Source organism: Callospermophilus lateralis, chromosome 2 (genome assembly GCF_048772815.1).
Source record: "Callospermophilus lateralis isolate mCalLat2 chromosome 2, mCalLat2.hap1, whole genome shotgun sequence".
NCBI lineage: Eukaryota > Metazoa > Chordata > Mammalia > Rodentia > Sciuridae > Callospermophilus > Callospermophilus lateralis.
In genome coordinates this window covers 32,148,778-32,172,423 of record NC_135306.1, presented here as the reverse complement: position 1 = coordinate 32,172,423, position 23,646 = coordinate 32,148,778, and the positions used below count along the sequence as shown (strand labels likewise).

The 23,646-nt window shown below is 40.4% G+C and overlaps 1 pseudogene; it reads right to left on the bottom strand.

Moving 5' to 3' along the window:
- Positions 1–2,310: 2,310 nt before the first annotated feature.
- LOC143385606 (cytochrome c oxidase subunit 6B1 pseudogene) lies at positions 2,311–2,562 on the bottom strand (annotated as a pseudogene).
- Positions 2,563–23,646: the final 21,084 nt, after the last annotated feature.

Genomic DNA, 23,646 nt, shown 5'->3' with positions numbered 1-23,646 from the left:
TGGAATCTTTTAAAAATTGTTATTAAATGAATGAGTATCAATATATAGGAAGCTATTGGATTGATCATATTGGTTTTGTGTCTATCCATGGTTTAGGAATTTTTTATTCTAATAGTTTTCAGTTGTTTGGCTTAGAATTTATTTTTAGATGGACAATTTGCAAAGAGTGGAAGTTTAGTTTTTTCCTTTTTAATTTTAATAGCCCTAATTTTATTTTCTGGTCTTTTGACTTCCAAGACGATAATGATTGCAATCAATTCTATCTTGCATTCATCTTTAGTGAGAATGCTTCTAAGATTTTTTCCATTTTTCCATTCAGAAAACTTTAATTGCTAAAGTTTTCTGAAAGATATTCTTTTTTATGTTGGAGAACTTGCATTATACTCCTGATTTACTGAAGTTAAACAAATTTATCTGAATGTTAAACTTTATTGAATGCTTTTGTATTTATTGAGGTAATTAATAAATTATTACTTACTGAGTTATTAATAAATTATTAGATTAGTTACTTAATGTATGTGGTGAATCGCACAATTAACTTGTCAAATATTGAATTTGATTTTGCCCCTTGGATACGCTCTCTTTATCTGTAATGTGTCACTCCTCAAAGCCAATACCTTACTGCTTCCTTTGGCTGGATTCTTTCCCACCCTAAGTGTTTGTGTGGCTGGGTTCTTGTTAATAGTCAGGGACCTGTCCACACCCTCAGTGCTTCATCTAGACTGGCCCCCTCCTGTCATCCTGTACTCCTTTGACCTGTTTCATATTCTCCAAAGTACCGTTTCTATCAGAAAGCATATTTCTTACTAACATTTCCTTATTTAGTATCTGTTTTCCCCTAGTTATCTGGCGCTTTGGGAGAGCAGGAATGTTTGCCTAGGTACTGCTGCAGGTCACAAAATAGATGCTCAGGAAATAGTTACTGAATGAAAGCTTGTTGTTGTTGTTGTTTTTCCAGACAAAATGCCTGGGAGACAAAATTTACTTTCCTTAAAATTTGAAGAAAAAAAAAGTTTAATTTTGTCTTATGCATTGCATGTTGGCAGAGCCAGTCTCTGCCTGTATAAAATTGGGGTAATAAAGTCACCTGTCTCAGGGAGTTTTTCTTGGTGTTAAAGGAGAAATGTATAGGAAGAATGGATCACTGGGCGAGGCATGTAGATAGTTCATGTTCAGTAAATTCTTTTTATTGATATTGACTCCTTTAGGACACCTCTGAGGGACATCCTGAATCTCAGTTTCTCCTCATTGTCAAATGAGGAAATGTGGTCTAAATGTGAACATGGCCTTTGAAAATTATAGAGTTATATGAATACTGTGGGTCTTTTTTGCCATATTCAGGAAGGATCTCCAGTAAAGGAGCCTGGGAGGCAGAGTATCTGGTGAGCAGAGCAAGGGCCTGCACCTGGATAGACCTAGGCCCCTGTCCTTATGCTACCATTTACAAGCTGGGTAACTTGGGGCAAACTAAGTCCCTTGGCTAGTCAACTGGCTCATTATTGCTGCTTACTCTGTAGAGTAGGGGATAATAGTTCCCCTTTCACAGGGCTACTCTTGGAATTAAATGAAATGAAACATCTAAAAACTCCAGTTCATCATTTTTCAAGAATGGGAGTTTAATTATCATGTAATAAATATCTATTAATATTATATTTGCCTTTGAAAAGAATTGGCAAGCCATAATTTAGAACATTCTCTTTCCAATTTTCCATCATCAAAATAATCACACTTCGCACATCCTCACTGGCAGATTTCACAGCTAGTGGATTCAGGAAAAGTTATTTGAATAACAAATTCTTTGCCCAACTCCCCGACCTGTGTGTTCTGGTGGGGTTTCTATAGATCTGTATGCAGTGTGGGGTGGATTGCAGAAAGCAGGAGATAATGGTCACAGGGATACTGGTCACAGAGCTAATGTGTGGGCACCTGCTGGGTGCCCGTCACCATGCTAGGAGCTTTGCATGCTTTTTCATTCATCCTCATCTCACAGGTAAGAAAACAGAAGCCCAAAGAGGCTGGGTAACTTGCCCAAGACCACACAGCTGATCAGAGACAGGGGCCAGATCTGAGTCAGCATCCAGGCTTCAGACTCTGTGCTCCACATTAGAATGGAGCAGCGGCGTCTAGTCACAGCAGCCCTCTTCCTGCAGCTTACAGTGTTCCTGAGAAAGGAAACAAGCATGAATATCTTTATCACAGCAAAGGAGAGGGCCAGGTCTCTGGACTGTCACTGCTCATGGGTGTAGGTTACTTGCACATGGATGTGCTGGATAATTTTTTGTATGAATGGATAATCAAAGAATAACTGCATCAACAAATGTAGCCTTCTGCCCGGCGGTCATTCCAAGTTGACACCCAGGATATGGGGCAGAGGGACTGGTACACACGCCGGTACCACTCACATACAGAGACATGGCCCCCTTTCGCGGTCATTGCCTTCTGGCAGCGTTGGAAGTCCAAGTAGTTCTGCCAGCAGTTCCTGGTCTGGTTCTGGTTGGGGAAGCGGCTGTCAAAAGGGGCGGTCTTCTAGTTCTTGATTTTGGTCTTGATGTCTTCTGCCATGATGCTGACTCCTAAAGATGCCCCTGTAGCAGCTTGCAGCTCATCATGACCCTTAGCAAAAATGACTTGCAGATATTTATGCTGGTTATTTTAATGTTGATATACTTGTGAAGTGTCATGGATAAATAAATAATGGGGCCATAGGAAGCCCACCCGAGAGTTCCTTCTTCCTCTATCTTCAAGGTACAGAATCCATCAGTCTAGTTTACAAAGTAGTTTCACATAAACATTTAACTCTTATATTTTTGTGACCTATTCAATGTTTTACAGAGAGGATTGGAATTCAGTGAAGTGACTTCTCCAAAGTCAACTGGCAATTAAGAGGCAGAATAGGGACTGGGACCAAGGTTTGCCAAATTTTGCATCCTCTGCCCTTTGCTTTCTGAGTTGCTTAGGTCCTCGATAAGTTGCTGAGGATGGTTTTGAACTCATGATCCTCCTGCTTCAGTCTCCTGGGATTATAGGCTTACACCACCACATCTGCATCCCCTTCTGTCAATTACATGTCCAGGATGGTTCTAAGATGTGCCTTCACCCTTCCTTTGCACCTTTATCTCTGTAGGGTTTCTTTGGGATGTAAACACCCAAAGCTTGTGATTGCAAACAGCTGTAGAAATAGGAAGCAAACATCACCTAAAAATAAGTAGTGCCTTGGAACACAATGTGCATGAATTTTCTTAAGGTGGACAGAGCTGGTAGGGTGTGTGACATCCAGTAGCTGTAGGGAGAATTTTGGTTCTTCACAAAAGCCTGCTCTTTCTGTCGTCAACTGCTCTAGGGAGACTCCATGAACTTGACTAGATTCAAGGGCAGAAAAAATTGGACTCATCCCTTTACTAAGGAATGAGAAGTTCCTTCAAGGGTTTGAACAGCTTCTGAGGCATAGATCCTATAGATAGGTATAACTATATTATTCAATTGTACAATTGATTAAAAGTATTTAATAAAGGGGAAAATGCTCACTAAAAATATCAGGTAATGAGTCAAAATGATGTAAAATAGTATCATCAAAATTTGATTAGCCAGGTGCGGTGGCACACACCTATGTAAGGGTCCGGTGAAGCGTCGGAGGGAGAGACCACAAGAGACCGGCTCCATGCAATTGGCAGAAGGGGTTTTATTGATTCAGCATGCTGAGACTCCAGGCTCACTCAGGAAGATAGAGCAGCCCCGAGCCCAGAGCAGAGGTCAGGTAGAGCTTAAGTACACTTTTTGGAGAGGGCGGGGGGCTTTGCATACATCAGAACAAATCATCACAAGGCGCAGGAAAATTGAACAACATTCTGAGACCTGATTAGTACATTCATTGGCGGGAACAGATTGGACAGGGGTGATTGGTCACTTCTAAGCGGGGTGCACATTCAAACTGATTGGTTTTAGGACTTGCAATGTCTACGTGCCATTCTACACAAAGTCCCAAGTTATTAGACAACCAGAGGAGTCAGTGAGAATATTTACTGGTCAGTTCGGGTATTGTCCTAACAGCTACAGAGATTACAGTTTCCGGGGGTAGCAGAGGAATTGTAACAATACTTAGTCTTTTACTCTTTAACCCAAGCCTTGTAGCCTAGAAACTTTACAATGTCCGGTCTTTTACACTTTAACTCTGGCTCTGCGGCTTGGAATCAGCTTAAAAATTTCACCTTTACACCTATAGTCCCAGTGGCTTGGGAGGCTGAGACAGGAGGATCAAGAGTTCAAAGCCAGCCTCAGCAATGGGGAGGTGCTAAGCAACTCAGTGAGACCCTGTCTCTAAATAAAATACAAAATAGGGCTGGGGATGTGGCTCAGTGGTCGAGTGCCCCCGAATTCAATCCCCAGTACCAAAAATAACAACAACAACAAAAAAAAAAATGGATTAAAAATTTTTATATAGTCTGAAAGGCGAGTGACTCACCTAAGATGGAAATTAGACCAAGAGATTTTATTGGGGGTTTGCCCGAAGGGGAAGAAAGGAGAGGAAGAGAGCAGCAGCCTGAGCCTGCAAGCTTCAGCTTAAGAAGGGTTGCTTTGGCGACCTGGCGGGTGCTGATTGGCAGGGTGACTCAGGACCGGGCTAGTGGACACTGTGTCCCACGGGGATTGGTCGAGAAAACTTTTGACTTTGGGGCCCTTTGGCTTGACACCCTTCAGAGAGGAGGGGGAGGGATAAGGGATTCTGTGATGTTAAGACGGAAATTGAACTTCAGCGGGGAGAAACCCAATGGGGGAAATAAACCCCAAAGGCAAGGTCTCCCACACACCCAGCACAGTCACATATACTGTTGGGGGAAAATGGAAAGAAAGTACACTTCACTGTCGACAGAAGATATTTCTGGATGATGAGATCAGGGTTGAGATTTATTTATTTTTAAATTATTTTCTGTCATTTTTGAGTTTTGTGAAATAAGAGTGCACTATTTTGTAATCAGAAAAAAAAGTGCCAGGAAAGAAATAGAGGTTAGTTTTCCTTGAAGTGATTTAATTTTAAGGTTGATTTTGTTCATTTTCAAATTATAGCTTTGTCGGGAGATAAAAGAAAATTAAATGAGCTACAGAGATTCTGTCACAAATAATAAATTGCTATTAATGTTATAAACTATGTAATATATTATCAGACTAAAATTTAAAGCTGCTATTGCAAGTTACTCATGCAACGCTCAACTCCAAACTTTTCAATTTATTCTGAATCGCCTAGTCTGTGTCATAGAGTGTAGCTAACATGTGGGTTGTTTCATTTTGCTGTTATTTTGATTTGATTTTGTTTTCCTAAAAAATTTGCACAAACAAATAAACTCAGAGCTCCATGGCTAAAATTAAGAAGCAAACAAGATGATAAAACATATGTATATAAATTTGACAGAAAGTTAAAATTTATATTGCCTAAAGAGTGTCTTGAAAGCATTGTTTATAAGAAAATAATCACATCCCTAATAGGTAAATGAACAAAAGCATATTTTGCTCAAAACATTTAACTAGTCAAATAACAAATGGACAAGTGCTAATCCTTATCGGCAGCCATCACTGAAACCAGGAGCTAGGAACAACTATGATTGTCCCCAAAGGCTGACAAGCAGCCCATGGAATGGTCAACTCATCTCCAGCCTTCTTGGAATTACCCCAGGGACATCCACCAGGGGACATAACTGTCACTCTGACCCTTTCTTTCAGTTATCTCCATATGGAATTCTACTCCTCAGGCCTAAAGGAGGACAAGAATTAATTCTAGTATTTTCTCTGAAGTGTAAGGGAACAGAGGGCTTGACACAGTGCTGAGAGCCATAGCCAAGTAGGAATGACGCATGGCAATTTCCTTGTCAGCCTACCCAATGTTGCTTAGAGGGAAGACTCTCCATTGTGGAAATGGGCTTGCCTTGGACCCAGGTCATTTGCAGTGACATTGCTTGAAAGGTGACCCTGCTCAGGGATGAGGGCGGATCCGGGTTTAGGGTGGATCTGGGTTTAGGGTGGATCCTGCTGGGAATAGGGCGGTTCCAGGTTTAAGGTGGATCCTGCTGGGAATAGGGCGTATCCTGCTGCCTCAGGCGCCCGCTCCTTGAATTCCCGTTGAGTTCTCGTGGGATTCAGACAGTATTTGGGATGCAGAGCCCCGTGGAGAGGGTTGTTTTTCCCAGAATGTGCGAGTAGAGTGACGGTGAGTGACGGTGAGAGTTCGGGAATAAAGAATTGCTGTTTGAATCTACAAGGTTGTGAGTGGCTCGTGATTTTGTGCCCAGCCAGACTGTGGCAACACAGCTCACGTGATCGTCACGAGAGGAATGGATTGAATTCTGGCACGCCCACTTAATGGCATATAAAGCCATGATTGTTGTGACTTTTGGATACAAAATGATGGCAGAGGAAGCCAATGGCATTTTAAATAATGGATGTTAGATCCAGATTGGTAAACAGGCATTTTTATAAGGAAAAAATGGTCAAATGCTGGCTTAAAGTCAATCTCGTACATCAAAGCAAAAGGCACAGAGGCAAAAACCAGGAGTGAGTGTTAGGAAAAACTGGAAAGTCTCTTTCAACCCCTATGTTAGAAATTCATTTGTTTGCTTTATTAGCTGCTCATATTCTCCAATTTTCCTTATGTAACCTTCAAGGAGCCACTTACACAGTTTCCTTCTGTGCAGAGTAGCCTCTTAGTGGTTTCTTTCTTTCCCTCACATCTCTCCCTCCCTCCCTCCTTCTCCCTCCCTCCTCCTCCCTCCCTCCCTTCCTTCCTTCCTTTCTTCCCTTCCTTCCTTCCTCTTTCCTACCTTTTTTTTAATGGCACATAAAACCTTACGCTTTGAGCAGGACAAAATTCTGCTGTCTTGATTTGAGCAGGTGGACCCCAAGGCTGCCTGGTGGACATTTCCACAGGTGTCAGTCATTAGCCCTATCAGATTGTTTTTGGGTAGGGCAGTGGGAAAGGATAGGCCAAGAGGAAGCGGAAGCCAGAGAGAGAGAGTGACATGCAGGGCAAGGCCCAGGTCAGGGCTACTATGGCATCCTGTCAGAAGTCGTATTGTGGCAGGTTTTCTGAACATGTACATGTTTCTTGAAGTCAATAAAGACAGTACCAGCATGTTTCCAGGAGGAATCAGGAGGAATGGGGCCTCACCCAGCCTCTGAGTCAGTTGTTCCTGCAGGTTATGTTCGTGATTATGATTCCGTGTTCTGTTATGATTCTGGTTACTCATAAAGTGGAAGCTGTGGTAGCTGAGGTACATTTGCACCTATCTTGCACAACCCCTGTGTACTGGTTTTCAGGTAACTTCCCATAGAACCCTTTTCTTCCCAAGTCCTGGACAGACACTGTAATACATCATGTCACTTTATTGGTCTGGGCTGAGAAGGATGCAGATGTTCCTAAACCTCTTTGTCTCAAATGCACAGATGACCCTACCCAGAGGATGGAGGTGGCATAGATTCTGCTTCAACACCCAACTCTAAACTGCAAAGATGGGAAGATAAGGTTAGAATGAATTATAAACCTTTACACTCAAATTTGTGGATTTTTTTCCTCCTATAAAAATAGAACTCTATTAAAAAACTCAAAGCAGAGGGGAAGTCATGAGGGCTGCTGAGTTACAAGGCAGCAAGCCCCTAAAGAAAGAAAACACTAGACTAGTTCATACATTAATTCAGGAAAGGGAAAAAAAAGGTAACTAAATGAAAGAAGACACCTCAAATGGTATTATTAGTAATTACTATTATAAGATGGAATAAAATGGAAGCAGACAAGGAAGGATAGAGAAAAGAAATGCTGCACAAAGCATGTCTTGAAAATTCAGAAACAGAAAGATTTTGAATCAACCCCCTTTTTAAAATAATCACAAGCATCAAGGAATTATAAAAAGGACATCAGAAACAATAACCGGCAAAGTGGAAATCATTGCCAGCCACAGGGAAGAAACAGAAAAGAGTCCTGAAGATGGGTGAGGAAGGACAGGCAAAGCCAAGAAATGCCACAAATTGGGCTTTAATGCAAGAGAGGCCCTTGAGGATTGGCAGAGGAGGAATGTTCTACATGCTATGGGGGAAGTTGAAGGAAGCGAAAAGGAATATAGGGGGACAGCAAAGAAAATCTCTGCAACAATTAAGTTCCCAAAGAATTATCATAGAAACAGCTCACAAACACCTGCAAGGAGAAACCCAAATAAAGGTGCTCCCAGATAATTAGTGGCCAAGAATTCTCCAAGTCCATGTGTAAACAAAAGATCTTGACAACATATGGAAGAGGGAAAATGCTATCCCGTCTGGCTCAATAGAACAAGAAACAGTGCCATATATTCAGCAAGAACCGCTCCAGGGAACAATGAAATTTACAGGTCCCAGGTTTACTACACCAACCCAAACAAGAGTACAGCCCTAGTTTTAGTTTCCAACCAAAATGCAGCTTTGCATACTAGGCGAAGAGGAGATGTTTTATGTGGCTACAGAGGCCACAAAATTAGTGAATCTCAGTGCTGAAAGGAAACATCCACAGTTGACAATGTCCTCTCTATCGTCTTATGCCAGGTGAGATAAGCCAAGCTGTACTATGTAGGATGACTGGCCATCTAGACTGCCTGGGCTAAAACTGGGAGAGTCCCAGGCAAACTGAGAAGGCTGGTCAGCCTGGTGCTGGTTTCCCCTAGGTGACAAACCAGTCTGGCTATTTGGGCTCAGATGTTGACATAGGAAGGAAAATGAAATATTATTCTACAAACTTATAGGTGTTATACTTTATATATATATATATATATATATATATTTTTTTTTTTTTGTAGATGGACATAATACCTTTATTTATTTATTTATTTTTGTGGTGCGAGGATCAAACCATGTCTCCACATGCTAGGCAAGCACTCTACCACTGAGCTAGAACTCCAGATTTATTATTTTTCTCTGATTCTAGGGAAGATGATCCTAAAACATTCAGCATTTGATCATTCATTTATCCATTCAATTAAATTTATTGCAGAATTTGTATGCCCTGGGCTGGGTCTAGGGTTACAATGGCTGACAAACTCCTGATTGCATGGGACTTAGAGGTTAATGGGGAGAGGAACGTTTGAATCAACATAAAGTGCTTACAGTTAGACATGTGAGAGATGGTATGAAGGGCAATATGATTGAAAGTGACATGGAGGGTGTAGCTTGGATTCTGGAGGGGAGGTCTGGTTAGAAAAGCTCCATCCCCTCACCCCCAGGAAGTCATATGAAAACCTGAGACCTATAGGATGAGAGGGAAGAGGGGCTGGTGAAGAGTCAGGCTACATTGGGGAAATGGTGTTGGAGGTAGAATTGGAAATTAGAGAGTTTCAGAAAGAGGAACAGTGTGTGCAAAGACCCTGAGGCAGAAAGGAGCTTGGTGAGTTAAAGGATTGAGAGAAAGCTGGTGTCTCCCTTGAATTAAGGGAAAGAAAAAAGTCCTTGCCTTTCAGTTGTCAAATAGCAATGATGGTGGTGATGGTGGTTCAAGCAGAATTGTTGGAGAAGAAGAAGAGGAGGAGGAAAGAAGAAAGAAAAGAAAGAGAAGGAGAAGAAAAGAGGAGGAAGGGGGGAGGAGGGAGCCATAGATGCCCAGAGAGAGAAAAAACCAAGGTGAAAGATCAGTGGCGAATGGTGAGCCTTGCTGCCTGAAATCTTGTAGTATCTAATATTAAAATATCTGCTCTGGGCTGATGAGCACATATTATAAAAGGCTTTGGAATACAGGTGGGAGGAAAAATTTCAAAACAGTGGTAAATAAGGCAATGTCAGAGACTTAGAAGGCTGTCATGGAGGATAGTGTCTTATTTAATCTAAGAAGTGTAGAAGTGAAGGAGGAAAACACAACAGCTCTCTTGAGCTATGCTAAATGTCAGAGAAGGTGCCAGCAGATGGCCTCAAGTCCAGAAAACTTGGAAGTGCCTGAAAACTTCTTGCAAGTCATCCTTGGAGCCCCCCAAGAAATGTACCTTAGGCGCTATAGCAAGGAAAGCAGAGGTCTGTAAATCTGGCTGAGATTCATTGAGAATCAAGGGCTAAGGGAGGCTTCTCTCAACTGTTGGGCCTAAACCTAAGTCATACTCCCATAGGCCAGCTTCAGGGGTTAGAGGCTGTCATAGTACCCTTTGGGCTGCTATAACAAAATGACACCAACTGAGTGGATTATAAAGAATAGAAATTTGCTCTTCCCAGTTCTGGAGGCTGGAAGTTCAAGATCAAGGCACCAGTTGATTCAGTGTGTGGCAAGGGCCTGCTTTCTGGTTCATAGACTGCCAATTCTTGCTGTGTCCTCACATAGTAGAAGGGTTGAGGGTCTTTCTGGGATATATCTTACAAGGGCACTAATCCCATTGTTATGGCTTGTTACAGTTTAGATATCAGGTGTCCCCCAAAAGCTCATGTGTGAGACAGTGCAAGAAAGTTTAGAGGTGAAATTGAAGTTGGGGGACAAAAGGGAGTCAATATGGATAATAAATAATCCAGTCAGAAGGGGAAGATGGAAACTGACTTGTGTCTGGGAGGAAGGAGGCTGCCTCTGGGTGATTGAAATGCTAATACCTCCAGGGCCTTTCCCCCTCCTCCACCTGTTACCACGGTTACCTGTGTACAGGTATTAGCATTTCAATATGTTCTCCCAAAATTCATGTGTTGCAATCCCCAGGTGATGATATTAGGAGGCCTTTGTGGAATCATGAGATTAGAGCCTTATTTTAATCAGCTTTTTTGCTGCTGTGATTTAAAGATCTGACAAGAACAATTAAAGGAGGAAAAGTCTATTTGGGGGCTCATGGTCTCAGAGGTCTCAATTCATACAAGGCCAGCTCCAAGTGAGGCAGAACATCATGGCAGAAGAGTGTGGTGGAGGGAAGCAGCTCAGGACATCATATCAGAAGCAAAGAAAGAGTCCCCTCCCCAAGAACAAAATACGTACCCCAAAGGCACACCCCCAGTGACCCACCTCTTCCAGCCACACCTTGCCTGCCTACAGTCACCACTCAGTTTATCCCTCTCAGGGGATTAACACACTGATTAGGTTAAGATCAATCAGGGCCGAGTTCCATTTCCCCAGATGTGAAGACTACATGTAGTGGCACTCCCTTTCTCCACAGAAAAGTCTTAACTGGGCTTCTCCAGAAATCTTCACCATGGCTGATTTTGGGACTGTCAGCAAAAGAGTCTCTGCAAAAGAGTTCAATGTAGATAAACTTCCTATTTTACTTGGTCACTGGCCAGGAAGATCCCAGCACTCCAAGTGCTGAACACCCCCTTACTACTTTTTCACAAACGTATAGTAGTTTGTAGAAATGTGCAAACAAGGCCTCTGGCCTTGAGCTAGGCTTCACAGAGATGTCTACATTTTGAAGATAAGTTACCAACTGGGCTCCATGGTAACAACTGGCAGGGGGAGGAAAGAAAGGGGAGAAGAAGCTTTCCCCTTCTCGGGTGTTGTCCTTGAAGGGTTAACTTGCCCAGAACAGTGAAAGAAGAAAACAGCTTTTATTTGAACTTCTGCAGACTGTGAACTTCTGTGCCCCTCCCCTTACATGCTGGGTATAAAACTCTGAAACTACCTGAACTCGGGGTTCAGGGGATTGATTGATTACAGCAAAAGCTGTGCCCTCTGAACCTGGCTGCAGCCAAATACAACTGTTTCCTGCTGTCTTTGGTGCCTTGCCTCGTCTGTCCCTACAACAAACACCTGAGAAACACAGAGGCAAGCGTAGAAAGCAAGTTTCAACTAAAGGATAGAAGGAGCCCCAGAACTGAGTATCCAGAGAAGTAGGGCATCCTGCCCCTTTTATACATTTTAGATTTTCTTTGTTCTCACGCCCTCCTTCCCCTTATCTTGCCTCTCTCCTTTCCTCATCCTGTGGCCAGGAGAGGAGCCAGAAAGGGAGAAGGAAGCCCTCCAGGGGTGGAGGGGCAAGTGAGCACACACACACACACACACCAAAAGGTATAATTTTTATTTAAAAACTGCTCATAGTATTGAACCTCTTTATATACTATTTTTATATACTGTATGTCCTGCAGTGTTGCCATATGGTACTATGTTTTATGCCCTTGTGTCTCCTTTGCACCACTACTCTTGTGCTTTAAAAGGTGCCATTTTTAAGTAAAATATTTGAACACAAACCCTTTGATGTTATAACAGTTGATCTAATAACTGAGATGGCCGCCAAGTGAGTAATGGGGTAGCATATACAGCACAGACACTCTGCACAAAAGGATAATATCCTGGATGGGACAGAAGAGGAAGATGCAAGATTTCATTTCACTACTCCTAATGGTATGCATTTAAAACCTATGAATTTTTAATTTCTGGAATTTTCCTTTTGGTATTTTTGAACCATGCTTGATCACGGGTAACAAATGAAATTGCAGATAAGGGAGGAGAACTTGAGTCCACTGCCAACACCATTCTTTTATCTAGGGGCTTGTGTGTGTGTTTCTTGATGGTTCATGTGCAGGGATAGGGGCAGGTTATGGGAGGTTCTTGTCTTTTGTTCCCACAAAGTAAATCACAGGCTTCCATAAAACTATTACAAATAACAACTCTCCCCATGGTTAATGAAATCTCCAGGCACCTGCAAGTCAAACAGAAAGGGAAACATTTAAAAGAAAGCCAAGTACGCATACTGGAAAATGTCAGAAATTATTTTAAACCTGAGGAAGTCAATGCATCGTGTAGATTTTAAATACAGTTCAGGTGTGACCTGAAATCCTTAATTTTCATTTCAGTTCTTGCCATAAAATTCCCACCAGGTTTTTTTAAAGTAAGTTTGAAAGAAATGCTGAAAAGTTTTATATGACAAAACAGAATAAGCAGAAAATCATTAATGAAGTCAAAGATCAGACAGGATGGGCTCCGCTATGTTTTCTCATCATTGAAAAGCAGCTGGGTCACAGGATGCTAATGGCAAATAGAGAAGAACATGGGCTTTGGAATCAGGAAGACCTGGGTTTGAACTGTACTCTGTCACCTCAGTGTTTGGGTTAGTATTGCCATACTACTTATTTTGGGAGGATTAAATGAGATGAGGCATGCAGATCACTTAGCACAGGGCCAGGCATATCATAACGACTCAAATTTACCACTAAAGTTGTTCTTCTTGTTATTTTCATTATCAGTGTCATAGGACACATGAAATTGTGCCGAAAATTCTCCCCATCAACTGATTAAAAGAATTACTTTAATAATAGACCCAAAAGATAACTAATCCATGAAATTCACAGGCATGGCAAATATCCCAAGAAGCAAGCAAATAAAGTAGCACCTAGTGAAATCATCGTGAGTCAACAGAGGATTTCAATATTTTTTAGACAATAGGAGTCTAAAAAGTAAGACGACAACAATATTGGCCCTGTTGCTTAGAGGTGATGAATTTATGCAGTGTTTAAGTATGTAAGAAATAACACTAGATAATATCACCTACTTAGAATATGCAAAGCTAGGATGTCTCTGCCAGAAGGCAATGATGAGGTTTTAATGAAAAGAACAAATGGATAAGATGACAACAAGAAAAGAGGAAAAGCTAATAATAGAGTAAGAATTAATCACCAAAAGATGATGTTCACATAAAAATCAGCTGAAAAATGCATATTATTTTCACAACCAGAAAAATTAAAATAATTTATTAAAAATATCTATAGCATCTAGAATCCCCCATGCCAGCAGACGACGTGCCCAGAAATATTGACAAGATTATGCTATTGAGAGATTTTTTTTTCAGCAATTAAACATTAATAATGATAAATGTGAAAATAAGATAGCTAATGAAGCAAACTCAAACATGTAGAAATAGGTCAGAAAGAAACTCACACACACATATACATATATATGATATATATATATATATATACATATCAATCAGTTTTGTTTGATAGGAATTATCAATCCAGAAACTCAAGACAGAAAGAAAAACCAAGACAATGGATAATATTCACAAGTTGGGGAGTGGTCTCTTTACATTCATGACTTAATGAATTGCAAGAGTTTGAAACTTCTGTGTTTGTATTTTTTTGAAAATAACATTGGACGAGGACACATAGCTAAATAAGAGAACTATATTGAGAGATTTATTCAACCTTCCAACATGGCCAGAGTGACCATCTTAAGACATCACCTGCCAATCTGAAGGAAATCTGACAGTCATCTGGCAAATGTGGAGTAAGTGTCAACTCTGTGTAAGCGCTTAGGGAGCAGAAACCCTAAGCTGGGTTTGAAATCAGTCTCCACCACTTAGTTGCACTACATGTGAAACCTGTGACGAGTTCATTTCATCTGTCTCTTCATCTGTGAAATAAGGGTAGAGAGGCTGCGTGCAGGGTGAACCACAGAATCTGTGGCTATCTTCTGGAATCTTTCTTCTGGAATCTCATGTTCTCTTCCCAGAATCCTTCTTTCAGAAGCATAGCCATCCTCCAATATACCCCACCATCTCCCTCTTCTGTGGTTTTAATCTGATGTTTTGAAGGAGATTGAAGCTTGTTAAGGTCACAGATATAGTAAGCAGCAGAATGTGGATCTGATCTCAGCTCTGGTGGATGCCAGGACCCTGTCTTTCTTCCCTTCTGATTTCCATCTTATCCTCACTTCTGCTTTGATGGACTGGTTTATAGCAGACCAATCCTCTTCCAAGAAAAACTTGGGGAAAATATCTACATAAGACATTGTGAACCACTGAGCAGCCTAGATTTGAAAGGTCAAGATTCTTGAAAAAAAACAAAAGGAAAGTTGACTGGGATGATCCTAGTACTCTGCAGGGCTTTTTCTCTTAAAACATTTGTTACAAGAGGAACCAAAGAAATGGAGACCTATTCCACATTCATGGAATATTGTCATTTCTCTCAAATTAATTTAGATATTGTAAGCCTGATCAAAATATTACTCTGTGAGTGTGTGTGCACGTACGCGCGCATGAAGTAATAAACTGCTTCCAAAAGTTATATGGAGACAGACGGGACCCAGAATACCTAAGGCAATTTTGAAGAACAAGACTAGAAGACTTACACTATCAGATACAGCTACAGGAATTACAAGTGCATAGAAATGGTACAGAGATAGGTAACAAAGCAGTAAGACAGGCTGGAAAGTACAGAAATAGACTGACACACGCATAGTCACCTTATCATGACAAATGGGAAATTGTAATACAATGAGGAAGGATTGGTCTCTTCAATAAATGACTTGGGGTCACCTGGCTCTCCATATGGAAGAAGCACAAATCTTTTAATTTTTTTAATTTTAAAATTTGTTCTAATTAGTTATACATGACAGTAGAATGCATTTTTGGCACATCATACATAAATGGAGTATAACTTCTCATTCTTCTGGTTGTTCATGATGTAGAGTTACACTGGTCATGTAATCATATATGCACACAGGGTAATAATGTCTGATTCATTCTACTGTCCTTCCTACCCCTGCACCCCCTCCCCTCTGTCTAATCCAAAGTACCTCTATTCTTCCCTAATCCCATCCCCTTGCTGTGAATTAGCATCCACATATCAAAGAAAACATTCAGCCTTTGGTTCTTTGGGATTGGTTTATTTTGCTTAGCATTATATTCTCCAGTTCCATCCATTTTACCGACAAATGTCATAATTTCATTCTTCTTTAAGGCTGAGTAATATTCTGTTGTGTATATATACCATGATTTATTTATCCATTCACCTGTTGCAGGGCACCTAGGTTGATTCCATAGTTTAGCTATTGTGAATTGTGCTGCTATCAACATTGATTTGGCTGTGTCACTATAGTATGCTGATTTTAAGTCCTTTGGGTATAGAACAAGGAGTGGGATAGCTGGGTCAAATGGTGGTTCCATTCCAAGTTTTCTGAGGAATCTCCCTACTACTTTCCAGGGTGGTTGTACCAATTTGCAATCCCACCAGCAATGTATGAGTGTACCTTTTCCCTGACATCCTCACCAACATTTATGGTTGCTTATATTCTTGATAATTGCCGTTCTGACTGGAGTAAGATGGAATCTCAGTGAAGTTTTGATTTGCATTTGTCTAATCGCTAGGGATCTTGAACATTTTTCCTTATACTTGTTAATCAATTGTATTTCTTCTTCTGTGAAGTGTCTGTTCCATGCTTTAGCCCATTTATTGGTTGGGTTATTTATTTATTTATTTATTTTGGCCTTAAGTTTTTTGAGCTCTTTATATATCCTGGAGATTAATGCTCTATCAAAGATGAATGTGGTGAACATTTTCTCACGTTCTGTAGGCTCTCTCTTCATGTTCTTGATTGTTTCCTTTGCTGAGAAGAAGCTTTTTGGTTGGAATCCACTCCCTTTATTAATTCTTGATTTTACTTCTTGTGCTTTATGAGGCTTGTTAAGGAATTCAGATCCTAAGCCGACATGGTGGAGATTGGGCCGACTTTTTCTTCTATTAGGCACAGGGTCTATGACCTAGTGCCTAAGTCTTTGATCAACTTAAAGTCTAGTTTTGTGCATGGTGAGATATGGGGATTTAATTACATTTTGCTACATATGTATTTCCAGTTTTCCCAGCACCATTTGTTGAAGAGGCTATCTTTTCTCCAACGTATGTTTTGGTGCCCCTGTCTAATATGGACATAACTGTATTCATATGGGTTTGTCTCTGTGTCTTCTATTCTGTATGACTGGTCTATATATCTGTTTTGGTGCCAGTACCCTGCCATTTTTGTTACTTTGGCTCTGCAGCATAATTTAAGATTTGATATTGTGATGCTTCCTGCTTCACTCTTCTTACTAAGGATTGCTTTGAGTATTCTGGGTCTCTAAATCTGTGTATAAATCTCTAAATACGGCCATTTTGACAATGTTAATTCTGCCTATCCAAGAGCATGGGAGATCTTTCCATCTTCTAAGGTCTTTTCAATTTCTTTCTTTAGTGTTCTGGGTTACCTGGCTCTCCATACAGAAAAAGCACAAATCTTGCTGCCTACTTCACATCTTGTACAAAATCAACTCTAAGTGGATCATAGCTATATACATGACAGTTAAAGTTCTAAAGCTTCTAGAGGATAATGTAAGAGAATATTTCATGACTTTGGGGTAGATAAAGCATTCTGAAAGTTTAGGGTAGAAGTACTACTGAACAGAATGGAAAATGCTAGAAAACTGGACTTCTGTTATCAAATATACTATTAAGAGAGTGAAAACCAAACCACTAAGTGGGAGAAGATATCTGCAACCCATGTATTTGACAATGAACTCATGTCCAAAATATAAAAACAAAATGTACAATAAATCCAAAAATGACAATTCAATATTTAAAAAATGATGAAAAACTTTCAATATAACTTTAAAACAGAGTATGCCCAGAGAGCCAACACATATATGAAAAAGGGCTCAGGATCATTAATCATCAGGAAAATGAAATTAAAATTATAAAAAGCTGGGTGCAGTGGTGCATGCTTGTAATCTCAGCGGCTTGGGAAGCTGAGGCAGGAGGATTGGGAGTTCAAAGCCAGCCTCAGCAACAGCAAGGCTCTGAGAAACTTAGTGAGACCCTGTCTCTAAATAAAATATACAAAATATGACTGGGGATGTGGCTCCGTGGTTTAGTGCCCCTGAGTTCAATCCCCGGTACTGAAAAAAAATTACAAAGAGATAATAATACAGACTCACTAGAGTAGTTACGTCTAAAAATTTGGCAATACTCATGTTGGGGAGGATGTGACACAAGTGGGACTCTCGAGCATTGTTGGTAGAAAGCAAATTGGGGGTTAAATCATTTGAAATTACTGATATTTGAAATTATTGATATTCAGCCAATTGCAGAAACTGCAATTTCCTAAGGTCAAACTAATAAAGCCATTTTGGAAGACTGTGTCAGTAGCTGCTAAGGCTGAGCTATGCCCTCATAGCTGTTTCACACAGTTATAAACCCAACAGAAATGTATACAGTGGACATCATAAAGCACACTCTGAGATGTTCACAGCAGCATTTGTAACAGCCTCACACTGTGAACAGCTCAGGTATCCATCTTAGGGTGCATGAAAAAATGAATTGTGTTATATTTATTTACTAGAATACACTTTGAAAATGAAAATAAATAAACTATAGTAACAGGCAACAACATAGAGGAAGAACACACACAACACTGAAAGAATGAGATACAAAAGAATGCATATTGATTAAAGTTTACAAAGAAGAAAAACTGAGCTAGGGTGATAGAAGGCAGAGTAGCATCTTGAAGTACCTTGGGAAAGGAGGCCTTAATGATTGGGAGGAGCACATAGGGGCTCCTGGGGGGCTAATTATGGTCTATTTCTTAGTCTGGGTGAGTATGAAAATCCATCCAGCTGTACACTTATGTCTTGTGCACTTACAAAATGTACACTTAGGTTAGTTAATTAATATTATTTAATAAAAAATCAGGGATGATAAGTAACCCAGGTGGATTTTTAACCCCAGAATGGGGTTGTGCTCAGTTATCATCAGGAACTTCTGGAGAAGATGGCCTTATAGGTGTCTTGGGCTCCACAGATAACCACAGTGGACAGACACAAGGGTCTGCCATGTTTGGGCAGAGAGAACTTTCACAATGTGCCTGGGAGGAAATGGAGACATTCTCCTGACCTCCTCTGGGGCACACAGTGGTCAGGAGAAGACTCCGGTCAAGCTGGAGTCTCTCTGTGGGGCTGAGCTTAAAACTGTGGCCACGGCATAAATGGTGAGCACCAATAGGACCAATAGGACCCCCAGTGGGATCAAGATCGACATCCAAAGAGCAATAGGACCAGACATCCCACAAAGGCCAGTGAGGGTCTGGAAGAGGAACCAACTAAGCACTTGTCTTCTGATACCACGACACCATGCTAGGGCCCTGACCCCCCGACATCATGCCAAGGAGGTGGAGGGGAGGCTTGGCCCTCTGTGTGTGCCCATGAGGGAAGGGGCAAGGACCACTAGTGAGTCTTGGGTCTCCTGTTTCTCTTCCACCAACACTCTCCTCTAGTCTATCAAGTAGATTTATTTCCTGTTTTTATTCATTTCCTGCATTCTACCTGCTCAAAGTTTTTTGGTAAACATTATTATCAGAGCCCATTCACAAATCTTTGCTTCTCCCAATTAAATTTTGCTTTTGAAAATGAAATTTTTTATTTTACAGTTTTAAGATCCTATTTTTTTAATACATTGATTCAGATTTATTTAGATCAATGGAACTTATAATAAGACTATGCAGAGCACAATGGAGGGGGAATTAGATGTAAAACCATAGCTGAATTCCTGCTAAGAAAAATATCAATTTTTTTCTAGTCTTCTTTGTTCTTATTCAAGCAGTATATGAAGATCTTAATTTTATTCAGATTTTAGTTTGGCTAAAGGTTGAACTGCCACCTTCTTTCTCTCTGCCTTCTGGCTTTGAGGATCCTTCCCCTCTCTGGATGAATTTGATGCTCAAGGGGAAAAAACACATTAAAATATTTGAAAATGTTATCAACATGTTAACTTTTATATTCATTCAATGATAACCAACAATGAAATAAAGTAAAATAAAATAAAACAAGACCTTTGTGTAGCTACTGGTGAAGGCAGCACAAATAGATGGCATTGTGTGGTATGGGGTGATCTTCCTGATTTCCACTGTTGTCTGGCCAGGTTTTAGCTTTACACCATAAATGGATCATTTGCAAGCCCAAGCATATTCAGTTTGGACAAAGAATGAGGTTGTGCTGACACCACAATGTATGGAGAACAGCTGAAGATTCTGTTTTTTTTTAGCCTTAAAAAAGTCTCAAGGGAATCAATCAGTTGAATTCCAATAGCTAATAGATCACCCCTTTCTTAATATTTTTAATTACACCTCACGTGCATTTTAGATTACATCTCCCCATGCCCATTTTTGTCACCAGTCTTTTTAAAAAGTAATTATTTTTTAGTTGTAGTTGGACGTAATACCTTTATTTATTTATTTATTTTTATATGGTACTGAGGATCGAACCCAGGGCCTTGCATGCACTAGGCGAGCGCTCTACTGCTGAGCCCAACCCCAGCGCCCGCAAGCTCATTTTTGAATGGGAATAGATAGGCCACATGTTTCCAAGCAAATACAATACAGTTCAGTTCTTTACACGGATCAGGTGAACCTGTTCACTGCAGTCCTTGAAGTTAAAAACTTGTATTTTTCATTTTCAAATACAATCTCAAATTAAAACAGAGGCTCATTTTTTAAGACAATTGTGTGTCACTGAAGAATTTATCCAGATTATAAAAGCTTCTTTGCTTCTTTAAATGACTTCATATAATAGCTGTTTTCTCCCCAGTACAGGACAGAAAATACATCTTGAATATATGACAGAATTAGAGACCATTCACTCTCCATATTTGCTTCAATGGATTTTAGAAAATAAAATATCCACATTGAATTTTTTGACAAAGCTCCAAAGTAATTGGGACAAGCAAAACAACAAAAGTCCACTAAATGGTGCATCTACATTTATAAAAATAAAGTCTTTTTCTACCTGGATCATGGAAAAACAAGGACTATGTTTCTTTTCTATGGAAACAATTTCCTTTTAATAGAAAGAAATATATGTTCCTTGCAGTTTTCTGAATACTATTCTCTTTTAAAATTGATCAGATAGAAATCAAATTTTCCAATTCAGAGATCAAAGAATAGTAGGACCTGGGTTTGGTACATGCTCAGCTGAAGTGACTGAAGCTTAGAACATCTTTGGTTTCCCAGGCTTTGCAAAAGAACATTACATGGATCTCCATTTAGTCAGCTCAATGATACCCTAATCCCAATTTCTTAGAGCAAAATTTCTGGCTAAGTACTTTATGAGCTCTTTCAAAAATATTTGTAAGCCTCACAAAAATTAATTTGAGAGACGTACCATCTCTTTAAGATGTCATTTAAGTAAAAACAAAACTTGGGTGTTTGTCATTTTTATTGTTCAGCTTACGTGCTCTGCTCCTTTTATCCTATCCCACCCCCTCACCTGTGTTAACTTTGTTCCATTAAGATTGGTTCGTTCCTGGCCTTCCATTGAGCACCTTCACATTCCAACATGGAGTATCTCTCTTTGATAGAGAATTATATAGTAGAATGGTGTGCTCTTGCTGGTGTTCAATATTTCCAAATTTTTTTATCATGAAGGCTGATACTGTGAACAGCTGCATGGATTCTCATTTCAACTTCAGCCTATTTTGGCTATTTTATCTTGGATAAGAAGCACAGTCTCATGAAGGGCAGAGAAATTTGTTTCTTGGGAAAACTGATTCACTCCTTTGGCCCCACCCTTTAAAGACCAATTAGTCTCTTATTCTAGAGCCTAAAGCAAGAATGAAGTCTGGAAGGGCCTGCAGATCCTTTAGCACTGGCTTGAGAAGGAGGCTCTGAGCATAACCTATTCCTTCATTTATTTATCTGTGTGTTATTATGCAAATATTTATTGTATATTGGAAAGATTTTGGATGTGGGGGGAAGGAGTGAATAAAACACAAGATCCTGATGGCTTTCTGATTTTTTGCTGAGATCATTTCCTTACTTTTTAATCCCCTCCCCCCATTTTTTTGGTGCTCATTTGTAGTTTCCCCTAATTATCAGCTTGTAGGAAATGAGTGGAAGCCCAGATTCCAATTCTGTGCAAGGCACATACATTGGGTGAGACTGGCCATATGCCTTAGTTGGCACATATTTCTTTTGTCAAGAAAGGATTTGTTATGTCTTTAATAGAGACTTTAAAAAATAGATGCAGATTTCCTAACTTTTCATCACACATAATGGAGATTTTTCTAAAGATCATTAGTGAAAATTAACTTTGAATGTTTGACACTGAGTTTGGGCAGAAAGTTGCCAGATGAAATACAGTATTTGAGAATCGTTTGTTGTTTATCTGAAATGCAAATTTAAGTAGGCATTTTTAAAATAAATTTTGCAATTTTACTCGGCATCATAAATTTTATTAGGTGGATCAGGCCAGTAATTTATTTTTCAGTAGAATCCAGGCCAAAACTGCCATCCAGGGTTGCCTTTGAGGTAAACTGGTGGTTCTTTAGTGTTTAAGAGAATTCTATCGTGACCTTACTAAAAACTCATTCTCAGACTCCTTAAATGGCATCAGAAAGGATGTAAAATGTCCAGGAACCAGCGGCCTGGCCTTCCGAGGTCCTTCCTATGTTCAGGGATAGAATGATATTCCTGGATGTGATAATGCTCTAGAGGGGGCATGGCTTCAGGTGGATCTCTGGATTGATGGCATAAACACTTCTTTACATAATGTTTATCTCAGAGACCAGAAGAGTTCCAAAAAAGTTTCTCTCACTTGCCAAGAAAGATCTATTTTTAAAAACCCTTATTACAAAAAAAAAAAAAAAAAAAAACCACCACTATTTAAATATCATGGCATTAATCTCTGAGGAAAGGTGTAGTATTATAAAGAAAATTGTAAGATAAAAAGATTTAGGAAGAGCTCTCAAGGACTTTTCCCTCTCTTCCCAGCTGAGACTGCTGAACTTACACAGGCCGGTAGCGTCCAAGACAGTCCAAGACAGTCCTCAGTTTGTACGTGAATATTTCACAGTGATTTGAAAGAACAGATGTTCTCATATTTTCCCCTCTTGTAAATTTTGAAAATAATCTTTTAAAAGTATTCCAGAGTGCTTTAACCTTTGCTCTGAGGTAATTACAGGTAAACATCTCCTTACCCACTAGGCGGGTTTTTCAAGAAAGTTCTTAAATCACCCAATCATCCAATGTTTCTGGCACATGGTGGAGTCTGTCTGTTGGTGTGAGGTAAGGATTTACTCAACATAAATGCCCAGCGATGTCACCACCAGTCACTGACACTTCTTTCACACCAGAAGTAGAAGGCATGGAGGGAATCCAGCCACAGACGCAAGAGTAGAAGAAACGATGAAGCCGAAGAAACAAAAGGGGGAAGACGGAGAACTCCTGTTCCCACCCTGAAATGCTATTAAGGGGAAGAAGGGGCTGTGCTGCTGCAGCACGTCCAGCAGAAGCGGAAGGATGGCTGGGGCAGGCTGTGTTGAAGAGCCTCAGGGAGGAGCACTTCCACCGCCCTGCTCCCTGGGAGAGCTACCAGTCCCCAGCCCCCAGGTGCTGTCCGCAGGGGGCCCATCTAGACCAAACCTGCCCTTTCAGCTCTGTGATTTTGGACCAAAAATTGAGCATAATTAATGCCAGAATGTGCTGTTTCAAACCCCAAACATTGGAGATTTCTGTTTGAATTTGAGTCTCAGCTCTGTCTGGGTATCTTAGATAAATGGCTGAGGCTTTGGTCCTCGATCAACTGCAAAGCATTGTGGTGAAGATAGAATAGCATATAACCAATGCTTGGCATGCACCAGAGAATCAATGAATGCCTAGTTGGAAGGAAGGAAGGAAAGAAGGAAGGAAGGAAGGAAGGAAGGAAGGAAGGAAGGAAGGAAGGAAGGAAGGAAGGAATTTTAATTAAGAAAACTATTTCAGCTGGGCTGGGCCTTGTGTTTCTGAGACTCACAAACATAGGAGGGGAAGAAAAGGCTGGAATGCCCCAAGACTCAGTGGGGTGGAAGAGGTAAGCAGCCTGACTCCTGGTGGGTTCCTGGTAAGGTGACTGCAGAGTCTACTGTGGGTAGATGCCCAAGCCAGCTGTGGCATTGCATCTCTGGGGCTATGGGACA